Source organism: Piliocolobus tephrosceles, chromosome 3 (genome assembly GCF_002776525.5).
Source record: "Piliocolobus tephrosceles isolate RC106 chromosome 3, ASM277652v3, whole genome shotgun sequence".
Lineage (NCBI taxonomy): Eukaryota > Metazoa > Chordata > Mammalia > Primates > Cercopithecidae > Piliocolobus > Piliocolobus tephrosceles.
This window is the reverse complement of record NC_045436.1, coordinates 158,876,155-158,891,189: the sequence shown is the minus strand read 5'-3', so window position 1 is coordinate 158,891,189 and position 15,035 is coordinate 158,876,155. Positions and strand designations below refer to the sequence as shown.

General features: G+C 35.7%; 1 protein-coding gene across 3 annotated transcripts in view; it reads left to right on the top strand.

The window, feature by feature from the left end:
• Positions 1-15,035, top strand: part of STIM2 (stromal interaction molecule 2) — a 166,082-nt gene that overhangs the window by 73,832 nt on the left and 77,215 nt on the right. The gene's annotated exons all lie outside the window — the stretch shown is intronic.

The following is a 15,035-nucleotide window of genomic DNA, read 5'->3' as shown; positions in this document are numbered from 1 at the left end:
TCAGCCTGCTTCAGTTGTACTTACCTTTATCTTTGTCTTGCTCCCTCACTAAGTTGTTATTAAATTGATCTAAGTTTTGTGCCAAGATTTGTGCTACTGCTAAAAACCCTGGCTCTACCTCAGTTTGGTTTATCAGTCTGAGTCTTTTTGTATTGTACAGCTTGTTTTCTACTAACATGACAGAAAGACTCAGCAACTTTCCATTCCTTTTTCTTTTTTGCAGGTAAGTGATTTTTTTTGTCTTTTTATTCTCTAGAAATAAATAGTGTAAACTTTTTTTTTTTTTTTTTTGAGATGGAGTCTCGCTCTGTTGCCCAGGCTGGACTGTGGTGGCGCGATCTCGGCTCACTGCAAGGTCCGCCTCCTGGGTTCATGCCATTCTCCTGCCTCAGCCTCCCGAGTAGCTGGGACTACAGGCGCGCACCACTATGCCTGGCTAGTTTTTTGTATTTTTAGTAGAGACAGGGTTTCACTTTGTTAGCCAGGATGGTCTCAATCTCCTGACCTCGTGATTTGCCTGCCTCGGCCTCCCAAAGTGCTGGGATTACAGGCGTGAGCCACCGTGCTCAGCCAAACTTTTTCTTATATTAAAATAATGTTGACTCTTTTATTGACTTTTAGAATTTTTTTTTTAGTAGTATATTTCTTGGTTTTCCCAAATTTTCTTTCTTTCTTAAAAAAAAAAAAAAAAAAGTTGCTAGCTTTATTGAGGCATATTTGACAAATAAAGATTGTATATATTCAAGGTTTATGATGTGGTGATTTGATATCTTTATACATTGTGAAATGATTATTATTGCAGTCTCATCACCTCACATATCAAAGGGTACAAGCTTTCAGTTATAAGATGATAAGCTCTGGGGATCTAATGTGTAGCTAGTTACTGTAGTTAATAATACTGTATTATATACCTGAAATTTGCTAGGAGAGTAGATCTTTTGTGTTTTTACCACAAAAACAAAGGTAACCAAGTTTTCATATCTGAAGAATTTTATGTAATAGTCTAAGTTTTCCTATGTATCCAGCATTTAGCCTGCAGGAAGTTCCCCAAGGACTGACTGCTGCAGTCACTGATCACATAGTCTCAGGAGACAGTTCTGCTCTAGAAAGCTGTTTGGGTTGTCGTAAGGTAAAGTGCTAAGCTATATCAGGGAGGTGTAAGGTAAATAGTTCTTATCCTCAGATAACCTCACATTTATGCTGTCTCACGTTATCTTCAGTACTTTTTTGAGATGGACAGAAGTGTTATCTCTCTTATAGATAAGGAGACAGAGGCTTAGAGAGATTAAGTTATTTAGGTTACATAGTGTATCTAAAGAGCGCTAGGATTAGAGTCCACCTGTCCCAACTACTGTTCATTATTCATGACATGTTTAGGCATAATTTCCAGTTTTTTTTTATATTTTTTAATTTTTAACTTGTATTCAGTTTTGAGCCATGGAAGCTAAAAGAGGCTCTCTGCATACATTCTTGAACGGGGTTTCTGTTAATATTGGATGGTCTGTTAATGTTAATATTGGAAACTTCTGGGTATTTAGTTCATTTACTAGGACCTCATACCCTGCTTGTTCCCTGTATTTTGGTTTGAATCTTACCATGTTGAGTAAATTGTCACTCTAGGGGCTTGCTTTACTACTTTTTCCCTGGCCTGCCCCTACACCTTGGCATATGCTTCCTATCATCTAAACCTGTGAAAACTATTCCCATTTCACAAGGTCCGTTGTAAGGACTCTACCAAGTGTTATCTTGAGTCTTATCTTGAGCTTGGCTGGAGGATTCACCTTGCCTCTTTCCCCTGCTTATTGAATCAGTATTAGATTTTCTGTCTTGCCCTTTCTGGGTCTGGCCTGATACTGTTCTTGACTTAGTGTTGGTACTACCAAGTATTGATGACATGCTTTGTACCACCTCACTGGATCTAAAGGGCTGAATCAGATAAATATAACATTTTAAAACTAAAGAATATTTTGTCTGGATCCTAAAAACGTTACAAACAATTGATAGTATTTAAGAGCCTTTTACTTTAATTGTCAGTCCTTGCTAACTCACCTTTATTATTTTTTAATATCATACCCGTACCTAAAATTTCTTTTAAGTGTTCATTGGGGATGTTTGGAAATTTTTATGTGTGGTTTTTGTTTTGTTCTCATTGTCCCTTTGTTTTCTTTTCTTTGACCCCCTGAAGGACTTGGGAAATAGGCCTAAGGGCATTGTTGACTACTTCGTTAAAAACAAAACACATGTAAGGTTTTGAAGTTCTTGTTTATATATTTAGCACTGTACTAAATATGGGACAGATTGAAAAACTGAATATAGGCCCCATGAGTTTACTGTCTAGTAGGGTATATAATGTCATGTATGTATATACTACAAGGCATGTCATGGCAAACGATATCCTAGTAATATACATGAATCGTGGCGTGTTCTTGTGATGCACGTTTGTTTGGGGAGCATCAAACAAAGCTCTGCCTAGGGTCGTTAAGATGGACTTTGTGAAATGGGAATAGTTTTCACGGGTTTAGATGATAGGAAGCACATGCCATGATGTAGGGGCAGGCCAGGGAAAAAGTACTAAAGCCCCTTGAGTGCTAATTTACTCAGTAATTTACTCAGTAGCGAATCATGCGGTCTGACTGGAGTCTTAATGTTGTTGAGGATAGGACTGAAAAGCTGCTTGGTTTTCCTTCTTCCTGCTTTTGCTTACTTTTCTGATTTCTTAGTTGTTTTTACTTTTCCTCCACCCTAAGTGTATGTATTTGGTAAGATTTTTGTCTTTGGACCTCTTTCTTTCACTTTCTAGGTCACTTTATTTAGGCCCATGGTTTTAATGATCACTTCTGTAAATATTCAGTTCTTCTGTCCACAATTCCATTCTCATGTTTGGCTTGTGCAGATCTCCAACTCAGTGTCCTAAGTGCTAATGAAATACATTGCTTTCTCTCTGTGCTTTTCTTTTTAGAAAGTCTCATGCTGGACCAATCACTGCCTTCCTTAAAAACATTGATTCTTATTTCTCTTTAAGTGTGGTTGTGTTTTTATTAGTGATATCACTATTTTACCTACAACTCAGTCTCAGTGCTCCAGCTTCATCTTTGTTTGCTGCTTTGTCTGCCTCTCTGAATTGAGTTTTATTATTATTATTTGATTTCTAACTGGTCTTGCCATTGCTTATCTTTTCCTTTTTGTAAATCTGTTTTGACATTATTACTTGGTTAAAACATTTTAGAACATAATATTTTGTTATTCTCTGCCCTACTCAGAAATTTATATTAGAGTCCCATAGTCTAGTGGTCTCAAATTATAGTTTTCATTAAAATTGCCAGGAGGACTTGTTAAAACACAGATGGCTGGGCCCACCCTCACAGTTTCTGATTCCGTAGGTCTGGGATGAGACCCAAGAATTTGTGTTTCTAACAGATTCCCAGGCAGTGCTGATACTGCTGGTCCAGGGACCATGCTCTGAGAACTGCTGTCATAATCTTCCAAATACGGTTTGGGCTGCTTAGTTTGACATTCATGATCTTTTACAGTCTGGTCATATTCTGCCTTTCTATCCATGATCATTTATTGTGCAGCTTCTTCACGTGCTCTTTACTTTAGCCAAAGTGAACTACTGACAGACAACTTTTTGTGCACATCCTGTATTCTCATGAGTATACAGGCATTTCCCTTAGGATTTCGCTCAGTCTCCGCTTGTTTCATCTTGCTTGTCAAACCATCTTTTAAGATTAAAGATTAGTTCAAGTGGAATCTTTTCTCTGTTTCTTGTTTTTTGTATTTTCTTTTATCATTCTTCCAAGCCAAAGTAATCTCTTACATTGCACTCTTCCTTTATGGTATTTGTTGCTTTGTAGTTTAGCTTGACCCATATTTCCAATTTCCATCCCTTATCCAGTTCACTCTTTGTATTTTACCTGTCCCACTTTAGTTACAGAGCATATGTGTGGTGATGCAGGAAATGAAATTCTTTCTGTAGATTAGAACCAGAAGGCCTGATAAGCCAGTATTCCCTGAATATTGATACAGGATTTTCACGTTCCAAAAATGGGTTATAGTTATTACCCTGAATCTCACTGATGGAAGTGAGATTTAAACTCTGATTTTCTCCCCTTAAAAAAAGATATTTAAAAATTATACCATATAGTAAATTAATGGGCTCTCCTAATTATTGGCTTTCTTAAAGATCCTAAGAGATGAGTAGTACCTTTTAAAGGGAAGTATCTTTTTAATGAATAAAATTGTGCCTGTATAAGATAATTTCTTCAAATTCTTAATGGCTTAAAGTTTTTCGAGTTATATTTTATATACAATTCAATGTAGAGATTTTAGGTGTATAGTTTGATGAATTTTGAAAACTACATACTCATGTAGCCATTACCCTAATTGAGATTTGATTCTCAGATTTTAAAACTTTCACTTTCTTTTGTAGAAGAGAATGAAGAGAAATCTTTGTATTACTATAAAACCTGTTATGTATTGTTTGGTCACTAATTTAAAGATAAATTCAGTTGCTAGTTTATTTCCCATACTTTGTGATATGTTTAAAATCTTATCCCAGCGATCTAACAACTACCTGTAGATGTTATGATTGGGGTTGGGAAGTGTTTTCTTTCACTATCTGTGTCAGATAACCACTGGGGGCTCACCATCTGCATTTGTGTCCACAAGCTTTATCTTCTCTCCTACTACTGTGGATTCACTGTCTGTCTTCTTGCCAAGTGAATTTCTTTACCTGTGTACTTGACCTCATCCCCTATCCCTACTCTAGGGCAGTCCTTTTGCAATTTTTCTCTCCTCAGCAACCATATTTTCCCTTTTCTACTGTAACTTGATCATGTGTTCAAACCTGGCATTATTTTTCTTACCTTTACACACAACAAAAGAACTTCTTGACTCTCCTTCTGCCTTTGGTTATTGCCTCATTCTTCCCTCCTTTGATTAGAAAACAAAAAATCTCAAAAGGACTTGTGTACTGTTTTTCATTTTTTCTTAATCTCACTTAGGCTTTTGACTTCATTACGCCACGAAAATTATTCTTATTGTGCTTATTAGTGATGTCCATGTGGCTATGCAGTGGTCAGTTCTCAGTCTTCGTATTACTTACTAGTGTCATGATATATTTTCCTTTTTAAAGCACTTTTTAAAAAAACTTGATCTTTGGGAAACCATGCCCTCCTTATTTTATTTCTACCATATTTGTTACTGCTTTTCAGTTTCTTTGCTGGTTTCCCCTTTATCTCCTTGAACTACAAATATTAGTCTGTACACTGCTTTGCTTATTTATACTCACCCTCTTGGTTATCTTACCTAATTTCGAGGCTTTTACATACCCTATAACTGAGTCCTGAGCTCTGGCTTCATATATCCAACTGCATCAACATCTCCACTTAGATATCTAGTAGTCATCTTAAATTTAAGGTTTAAAATTGAGTCCTGATTTCCTACTTGACTCAAATCTCTTCTCTCTTGTTTTTGTTTTTTACAATGGAGTTGCCGTTTAAACAGCTGCATTATAACAATCTTTGAGTGGGCCCAAAAATTTGGCATCATCCTTGATGTTTTATGATCTCATCTGCCATTGTTGATCGTTGCTGGGATTCATTAATTTATTAATGGTTGAAAAATGCCAGTATTTTACTTCTATCCTTTTTTTTCATTAATTGGAATACCCTTTAAAGAGACATTTTAACACATCAATTATTTGGTTTCCTGTTTGTATAGGAAAGGCAAGAAAAATAATGGATTGATTCCCCGTATTTACACATATTCAAAATAATTAGGTAGTTTCCAAGGATCCTCTAAAGGCGATGAGAGGCATGCTTGTGTGTATGTTTAGTATCATGAACTCATGATTTTAAATGAGCTTCAGGCTATGTTATTATCTTTGTTGTTGTTTAAATTGCCCCAGTTTTGGCCAGTGGAAACTTACTTAGGCTCGCACCTGGATCCTTCAGGCACAACCTTGCCTTTGATAGGTTTCTTGCTTTCCACAGTGACAAAATGTTCCATGTCCAGCTCGTATATTTCTGGCCCCAGAGTTCTGCTTTCTTCAGCTGTTTCTTGAAGGAGCTTTAATTTTGTTTAGTGGGAAACAGTATCTGATAGACCCCAATCCACGTGCTAGCAGCACTCCATTAGTTATTGTTTCTATGTCTTCTCAGTGGATGGGGCTAAGAAATATTTTGTTGTTACTTTCTTTCTTTCAAAGATAATATACACTATGAATTCAGTCTGATTTATGATTCAGATTTAGTACTACAGGGTTTTAATTTAACTTTATTGGTCTTACCCCTGTATTTTCCAACAGTCACATTGAAAATTTTGATTCTTAACAATACCAGCATAACTAGTAAGGATAAGAATACTAACGTTAAAACCAGTGGTATAATTACCAAAAACAGTTTAATTCTCTTGTAGTTCTTTTTTTTTGTTTATAGGACATATCCCTCTAGGCAAATATGATTAAAATCAGTGAGGATAGTTCCTAACTGTATGGTTATACCACTATCTAGATGATGTAGTTAGGTTCAGTTGTTTTATTTTACTTGTGATTTTTAAGGATTACCTTTTAAAATTAATTTTGTTTTATAATTATTGTTTTATACAAATATATATATGGTTCCATAGTCTAATCTATGCAATAAAGTATATGCAAAAAGTATCCCTTCTGTCTTTGTCTCATATACCATATTTTCTCCATCCCTTTAAAGATTACCTTTTCCCCCTTTATTTTATGGTTTACTTGTTCTTCAATTTTTAAAATACAAGCAAAATACTTTTATTCTCTATTTCCTTAGCAGGTTAGCCTTACTTGCTTCGAGTAACAATATACTTTTGATTTGACTTGTTTTCTTAATTTCTGGGTTTCACATGCTAGGAAATATGCTCTCTGAGGGTAGGGATTTTTGTTTCTTTTGTCTTGCTCTATTCCCACTATTGGTCCATAATATATAGGAAATATTTTCGTGAGTAATTGCATTGTGCATTCATGGTGTTTTATCTCAATGCAAATTAAAATTTGTTAAAACAGAAGGCATTACTAAATACTCTAATTAAGAGTGACAGGATACCAAAGAGCTCACACTAGTATTGTAAAAGTCTATGTTTTCTATTGTGTAATAATCTTTTCTAGTAACTTGTGAAAAGTTTCTTAGACAAAGTTAGAAAATGTTGTTTGTCAATTAACAATCACTGAATATCTGTTTTTCTCATCAATCACATGAATAGTATTTTCCCCAACACTATCTGTTAACTCTATGTGTATGTATTCTTATGTACATGGATTTGTGAAGGTGGTTCAATAAAGATTTTAAAATCTAATAGTGCATGGTGAATGTTTAAATGAATGAAGTAAGCGTTGTGGGAATAGAGAGTATTTGGGAACTTTTTTGTTTTTAACTTTTAAGTTCAGGAATACATGTGCAGGATGTGCAGATTTGTTACATTGTTAAATGTGTGTCATGGGGGTTTGTTGTACAGATTATTTCATCATCCAGGTATTAAGGCTAATATCCTCTAGTTACTTTTCCTGATCTTCTCCCTCTTTTTACCCCCCACCCTCTGGGAGGCTCCAGTGTGCGTTGTTCCTCACCATGTGTTCATGTGTTCTCATTGTTTAGCTCCCACTTATAAGTGAGAACATGCAGTGTTTAGTTTTCTGTTCCTGTGTTAGTTTGCTAAGGATAGTGGCTTCCAGTTTCATCCATGTCCCTGCAAAAGACATGATCTTGTTCTTTTTGTGGCTGCATAGTATTCCATGGTGTAAATGTACCACATTTTATTTATCCAGTCTATCATTGATGCGCATTTAGGTTGATTCCATGTCTTTACTATTGTGAATTGTACTGCAGTGAACATACATAGGCATGTGTCTTTATAATGATAGATACGATTTATATTCCTTTGGGTATGTACCCAGTAATGAGATACACTAGTTTGAATGGTATTTCTGCCTCTAGGTCTTTGAGGAATGGCCACACTGTCTGCCACAATGGTTGAACTAATTTACACTCCCATCAACAGTGTAAAAGTGTTCCTTTTTCTCTACAACCTCTCCAGCATCTGTTATTTTTTGACTTTTAGTAATAGCCATTCTGACTGGTGTGAGATGGTATCTCATTGTGGTTTTGATTTGCATTTCTCTTATGATCAGTGATATTGAGCTTTTTTCATACGCTCGTTGGCCATATGTATGTCTTATTTTGAGAAGTGTCTGTTCATGTCCTTTGCCCACTTTTTAATGGGGTTGTTTGTTTTTTTCTTGTAAATTTAAGTTGTATTTGGGAACTTTTCGTACTTTCCACTCAATGTTGCTGTGAACTTAACAAGCCTGTGAACCTAAAACTGCTCTAGAAAATAAAGTCTCTGAATCCATGGCATGTTTACAACATTATAGTGATGTCGATTAGATTTGTGCTATGTGCCTTATACATAAAATTGTTGCATTTGCATATGATGTCATTAATGTTAGTTGGACATGCAAAAATCATTATTTTTCTTCTGTTAGTATTAACGTGAAAAAAGTAAATGGAATATCCCAGAAAGAGAACTGTCTATGTTTATGGTTAGCTTGAACCATGGGAAAATATTGATGTCCTACTATGTTTCAGTTGTATAAAGATAGCATTGCAGGTTGTTGGGAATATTAAAGTTATTTCAATAAGTAATACTTGAGTAATGAGTTAAGATTTAGAGAATGAAACTCAGTTCTGACCTTTCACCTTATATCAAAAATAAACTAGATGTATTGAAAAATTGATAAATGTGAAACTGTACCAAAATTAGAAGAAAATATAGGTGATTACTTAATAGAACTTATTGGAACCTGTGGTAAGAACCTGTCAGTTCCCTTAATGTAGTCTTATCAAACCTTGATTGTTTAAGATTAGTAATGGAGGAAGAATCTGATGAGAGGAACTGCTCAAGTCATAGCTTTTTGATTCTTACTTCCAGATATCTTTCTTCTCTGTGTGAGGGGCCTCACTATTTGCTGCCGCAGTTGCCTCACTAGTGTGTGTGTCTGTGTGTGTGTGTGTGTGTGTATGCGCATATGCGTGCACATGCTCCTGTGTGCTTGCACTACCGTGCACTCTTTTTTTCTGATTTTCCGATGTCATATCCCTTTCATTTTGCTTCCTACAAAGCTGAAACAAATTTTGGGTGGCTTTATATCCCTTAATCTTTAGAAAAAGGGTGCATAGACTTAAAAATATGCAGTTGGATAATCTGGTTTATCACATCAGTTTACCAGTTTGGTTTTGTGGTTTCTTATAATTCTCTGTCTATTGCATTGTTTCCCTGTGTCAAAAACCATCTTTGCTTATTACTGGTCATTAAATGATTCCAGATCCTGTACACTAGACCTAAGAGACGGGGACTAGCAAGCTAGAATTTTATTTGACTATGTTTTAGGATGATTTTGGCTGCAAGTAATAGAATACCTGAATTCAAGTGGCTTGAACAATAGGAGTTTAATATTTGAAAATGCATTATCATAAGTCAGGGGCTAAATGGTTTTAAGGTTTGTACACAGGCTCAATGATGTGTAGGTCTCTGTGTTAGCTTTTCTTTCATTGGCTTTCTACTCATGGTTGGACATGGCTGCAGTAGCTCCAAGTGTTATATTCTCCCATGATAACATCAGAATTTAGGAGATTGGAGGGATGCTGTTCTTCTTTCATCTCTGTCTCTCTTTCTCTGTTTTATTAGAGAGGACACGACAGATTCCCATATGTAAAATAAGTATGGAATAAATGTTTTACATGCGAAATACAAATAGTTAATGTGAGTTTGAGAATTTATAATCTTGAAATTATAATAAATTCATATCAAAACATATTACATTTTATTTTTCAAATGGTACAAATATATATATATATATATGATAAAGCTTGTGAAAATATCTTGATTTAGGTACTCATAATACCGGTGTAGGGAGGGGGTGAAATTGTCCGGGCCAGGGCTCTCTTTGCTGATTATCTGCAGTCAGAGTTGTGGGACTTGGAGGAGGGGACTGAGGCCACAGCCACATCTTGATCAGGCTTTCTCCAGCCCTCCATCAGCCTTACCAGATCTCCATTCTTTGCTATGAGGGCCAACACGTAAGACCCCATCTCCCTGCTTGCCAGCCCTAGACCTGTTGGAGCATAAAGCCCTTCTTCCCCAGGTCTGAGTATGTGGGGCTCTGCTTTGGCACTGCCCCACAGAAGCCACAGCCTCTTTATTCTGTTTCTGTTGTTTTGTTTTTGACAACTATACTTTGCACACATGAAAAGAAATAAATAAAAGTTGTTCCAGAAGGCAACTTGACTCTGTGTATCAAAAGCCTTATAATTGTATGTCTGTCTCTTTCTAAGAACCTATCCGCAGGAAATCGTCAGAAGTTGGCAAAAATATATATACAGGGATCTTTCTTTATAATCAGGAAAATTTTTATATGCTGTAAACATTCCATAATAGGGATGTTGTAGGTGAAAAAAATTCCATTCTAATTTACAAAAGCAAAATGGAAATGTATTGGGTCACATAGTTGAACAATCTAGAATTGTTCAGGTATGATTGGATTCTTGTGCTTGAACACCTGTCATCAAAATTCTGCCACTTTCTCTCAGCTTTGCTTTCTTTACTGGCCATATTCTCAGGCTCGTTCTCCCTGTGTGTCTCTCAACAGCTCTAGGTCAAATCCTGCTAGTTTTCTGTGGCCACAGCAGAGAGTGCTTATTTTTTCCAGGTGTTCCAATGAAAGTGCTAAGTGGGATTCATATTGGTTCTAATTGTTTTGACATGGTCACATGCCTACCTCCAGCCCTTCCCTGTGGCTACAGGAATAGGGATAGTCTTATTGGCTAGGCTTCCTCAATTCAAACATACATCTCTACAGAGGGGAGGAACTGGGAGACTGTGACATAATTGCAAAAAGAAGTAGTGTTCAAAATGATGGCCTTGTATTTGGCCAGGCACAGTGGCTTACACCTGAAATCCTGGTATTTTTTGGGAGACTGAGTTGGGAGAATTGCTTGAACCCAAGAGTTCGAGACCAGCCTAGGCAACATAGTGAGATGTTGTCTCTATAAAAAAATTTTTTAACCCCTCCCGAAAACTTCATTTAATAAGGCAGTTTATTTTAGAATGTTTTCCACTAAAATTGCTTAAAATTAGAATGTTTTAGTGCTAAAAGAGGCAGTCTTCAGTATTCTGGAAATGCCTTCATTTTCTGACGTTGTGGGATACATTACGTATTACTAATTCTATAGTTTTTTTTTTAAAGAAAATTGTAATTAATATTGCAGTGAACATTACTAGTCTTGGGATTATTGGAAAACAAAGGGCTAGTGACTTCTCAGAAACCAAGTCTTTGGTTAATAGAAGATACTTGTTAGCTTCCTTGAGAAGTAAAAATGAAAACTACAGAAAAATGAATATTCAGTGGCGATGATAGGTAAGGCACACCCTAGTGAACTGACACAGTACATACAATGTATTCATTTTGTTTCTTTGTAGAAGATTATTTTTTCTTCAATCTTAATCTTCCAATGTCACTTTTTACAGATTTAGGATAGAATTGCTTTTCTTTTTGTTTAGATAGTCTCTTATTTTCCTTATCAATCCTATTACACAGTAAGTCTTGACAAATTAATTTTGATACATTATATTTTGAGTTTTATTAATATTGTCCATATTTATAGTCAGAGTTATTCTCTGAATGCTGAGTGCCACAAAGCTTTCTCATGATTATCAGTGTCTGTGTTCATTCAAAATATTTCTAAAAGTAGCAACTCCAGAATTTACTTTGGTATAATCTATCTTACAGTCTAAATTATTGACCCTTTATTCTATCTCACAGTCCTGTATGTATTTTAACATAGTTAAGTAGTAAAATTATTTTATTGGTGACTAAATGAACTATATAACTCATCATTAAAATGATAAGTACTAATGTAAAGTTTCTTTTTCGATGAAAACTATGTGTAGTTTATTATATTTATGTATAATGAAATAAAGGCCCTATAGTGGTTATGAAATTGGTATCCAGCTTCTCTTTCCAAAGAAAGTGGTAGTAACCTCTAATCTGTGCTTTAGGAACAGTTCTGATACAGTTTTAGATCTGCTTCCTGTGTCTCACTCTGAAATGCCTCCGTCTTGCTTCAGGGCCTTTATTGTTGAGCTTGTGTATGTGTGTGTTAACTTAAGCAGGTGCTCACAGTTTAATGTGTAAATATTGTATTTCCTCCTTGGCTCCTCCTCTTATCTTCCTGATGGCCCATCCCATCCTCCATTCATTATCAGTGTTACTGCTTGTGATTTTTTCCCCCATAGCATTCTTTACGTTCATAAAACCATATGTAAACATATACATACGTTTTTTAAAATTTTTGCTTTATAAAAATATTAAATTGAATACTTAAGATGTTTTGATGAAGAATATTTCTAAATTGCATTTTATAAATACAATATAGCTTTCTTTTAAGTGCTTATAGGTACTCACTAAACAGTGAAGGTAAGCATAATACACAGTATTCTCAGTGATGGATACTAGAAATAATTACTTGACCCTCCGTATAACACATAATCTTATCTGCAATATATTTCCGCTGCTAGTGCTTTACAACTTAATTAGAGCTCTAGTATCAAAAAGAACCAGTGACAGCTATTTCATGTTTTAAGCATTCAGACTAATTGTAGTCTTTACGTTTTTATGACACGAAACAGCTTTCAGTTGATTCTGTTGAAATTAAAAGCTTCTTAAATGTATAATTTTTGTCTTACTGGTATTCTCTTATCTACAAAAACTGCATACCTATGGTACAATCTACACACTCCTGTTCTAGAGAAATTTTGATTTCTCTCTTAAACCATGAATTCAGATTGGAAGAAGCATTATGACTTGAATGTGTTCCCCAAAATTTATGTGTTGGAAGCTTAATCCACAATGCAACAGTGTTGGGTGGAGTGGAGGGGTCTCATGGGAGGTGCTTAGACTATGAGGGGATTAGTGCCACTATAAAAGGGGCCTGTGGGAGTAGGTGCTCTCTTATGCCTTTTAGCCTTCTGCTATATGAAGATGTGGTAAGAAGGCATTCACCAGATGATGCTGGTGCCTTGATTTGGACTTCCCAGCCTCCAGAACTGTGAGAAAAATAAACTTATGTTCTTTATAAATAATCAGCCAGTCTCAGTTATTCTGTTATAGCAGCACTAAATGGACTAAGACAAGCTGTTCTTTTGATAGAATGCCTCCTCTGGTGTTACCCTATGACTTTGAGATGCTTGATCCAGTTCTGTGTTGTTCTTTGGAGTTATCAAGCAACGCCTTGGTGGATCCAAGTAACATTAGGCTAGAAGTTAAGAGTATGAAAATGTACATTAGAAGCTTTTATAGGTTTATTGTTCTTTTTTTAAAAAATGTATCAGATCAGCCATCATAGCTTCTAGTCAGCATGAAAAAAATTGCAGAGTGATCAAACTCAACTGATGTAATTTTATTAAATATCAGATAGCTATATTGTAAGCTTTTCTTTTTTATTAAGGGTAAACGGATATACCTGCTTTTACATTTTGCCCTGATGGTTCGTAATTTGTCAAATGTTTCTTACTGGTGGGCAGTTTGAATAGTCATAAAATTTTTATTCATAATATTGCAATGAAAACTCTTGAACTTTTTATACAGTTATGTGAGCATTACTATAGAATAAATTCTGAAAAGTAGAAATTCTTGGTTAAAGGCAATGAGCATTTAACGTTTTAATTGATATTGCTAAAATTTGCCCCCCACAAAGGTTACACTAGTTTGTACTCCTACAGACGTATGAATGTGCCATTTCCCACACAAAGTCCCGTCTTTTCAACTCAGGGAAACTGCCTGGCACTGTTGGGTTCCCTCTTCTTGCACCTTTTCCTAGAAATTCTCTCCAGGAACTCATTTAGGTCAGTCATACGGCACAGTTGTTTGTTTCTAGTCTCTCAGGGATCACTGTTCTTTGTTGCTTTGTGTTCAGTGTCTTGAAAACTATTGTTTGTATATTGTGTCTGTTTTTTAGTTGTTTTTTGAGGGCCTGGGGGTATGGTAAATCCGGCCCCTGTAACCTCATCTTTGCTGGAAATGCAAATTCTGACTTACTAAATTTTAGCAAATACAGAAGGAGATTTTTTTCATTCGTTAAATCTGAAATGCTTACCCCTACTTAAAGTGAATATTATCATGAATATTAACATTAATTCCAAATGACTTGCTATATATATTATTGATGTAATGGTGATTGGATATAATGTTAACTTATGTGATTGTGTGAGTATTGATCATGTCTAAGTAATGGATGGCAAGAAACACTCAAGTGGGTATTTAGGTATGCAGAGTTCTGGCATCAGAGGCCAAAGCCTAATGGTAGATTTTGGCTGGATCATGGAGGGAGGCAAAAGGACTTCTTACAGGATGGCGGCAAGAGAAAATGAGGAAGATGCAAAAGCAGAAACCCCTGATAAGACCAAGACCATCAGATCTTGTGAGACTTACTACCACGAGAACAGTATGTGGGAAACTGCCCCATGATTCCAATTATCTCCCACCGGGTCCCTCCCACAACAGGTGGGAATTACGGGAGTACATTTCAAAATGAGATTTGGGTGGGGACACATCCAAACCATATCAGAGGATAAGATCAAGGTTATTAAAACAAGGAATGTCTTAGTAGTAACCTCTATCTGTATACAAATTACGGTGTCTTGGGTTGTGAGTCTCAATCAAGATTTGGTATTGCTGTTCTTTGTAGATTCAATTCTTAGATCACTGATTATCAGCTGGTGTTTGTGGTACCTCACACTGTCTTCATTAATGTCCAGGAAATCATACAGAATATGCAAATCAAGGTAAAAATTCAACTCATTATTTTGAAAAATAAATGATTTACAATAAAATTAAAATAGTTGACATTGAGTGTCGACTAATGTACCAAACACTTTTTTTTTTTGCACCTCATGTAAAATAAAGAACTTAATCCTCATAACCCTTTGAAGGTGACCATTTTGCAGGTGAGAATACT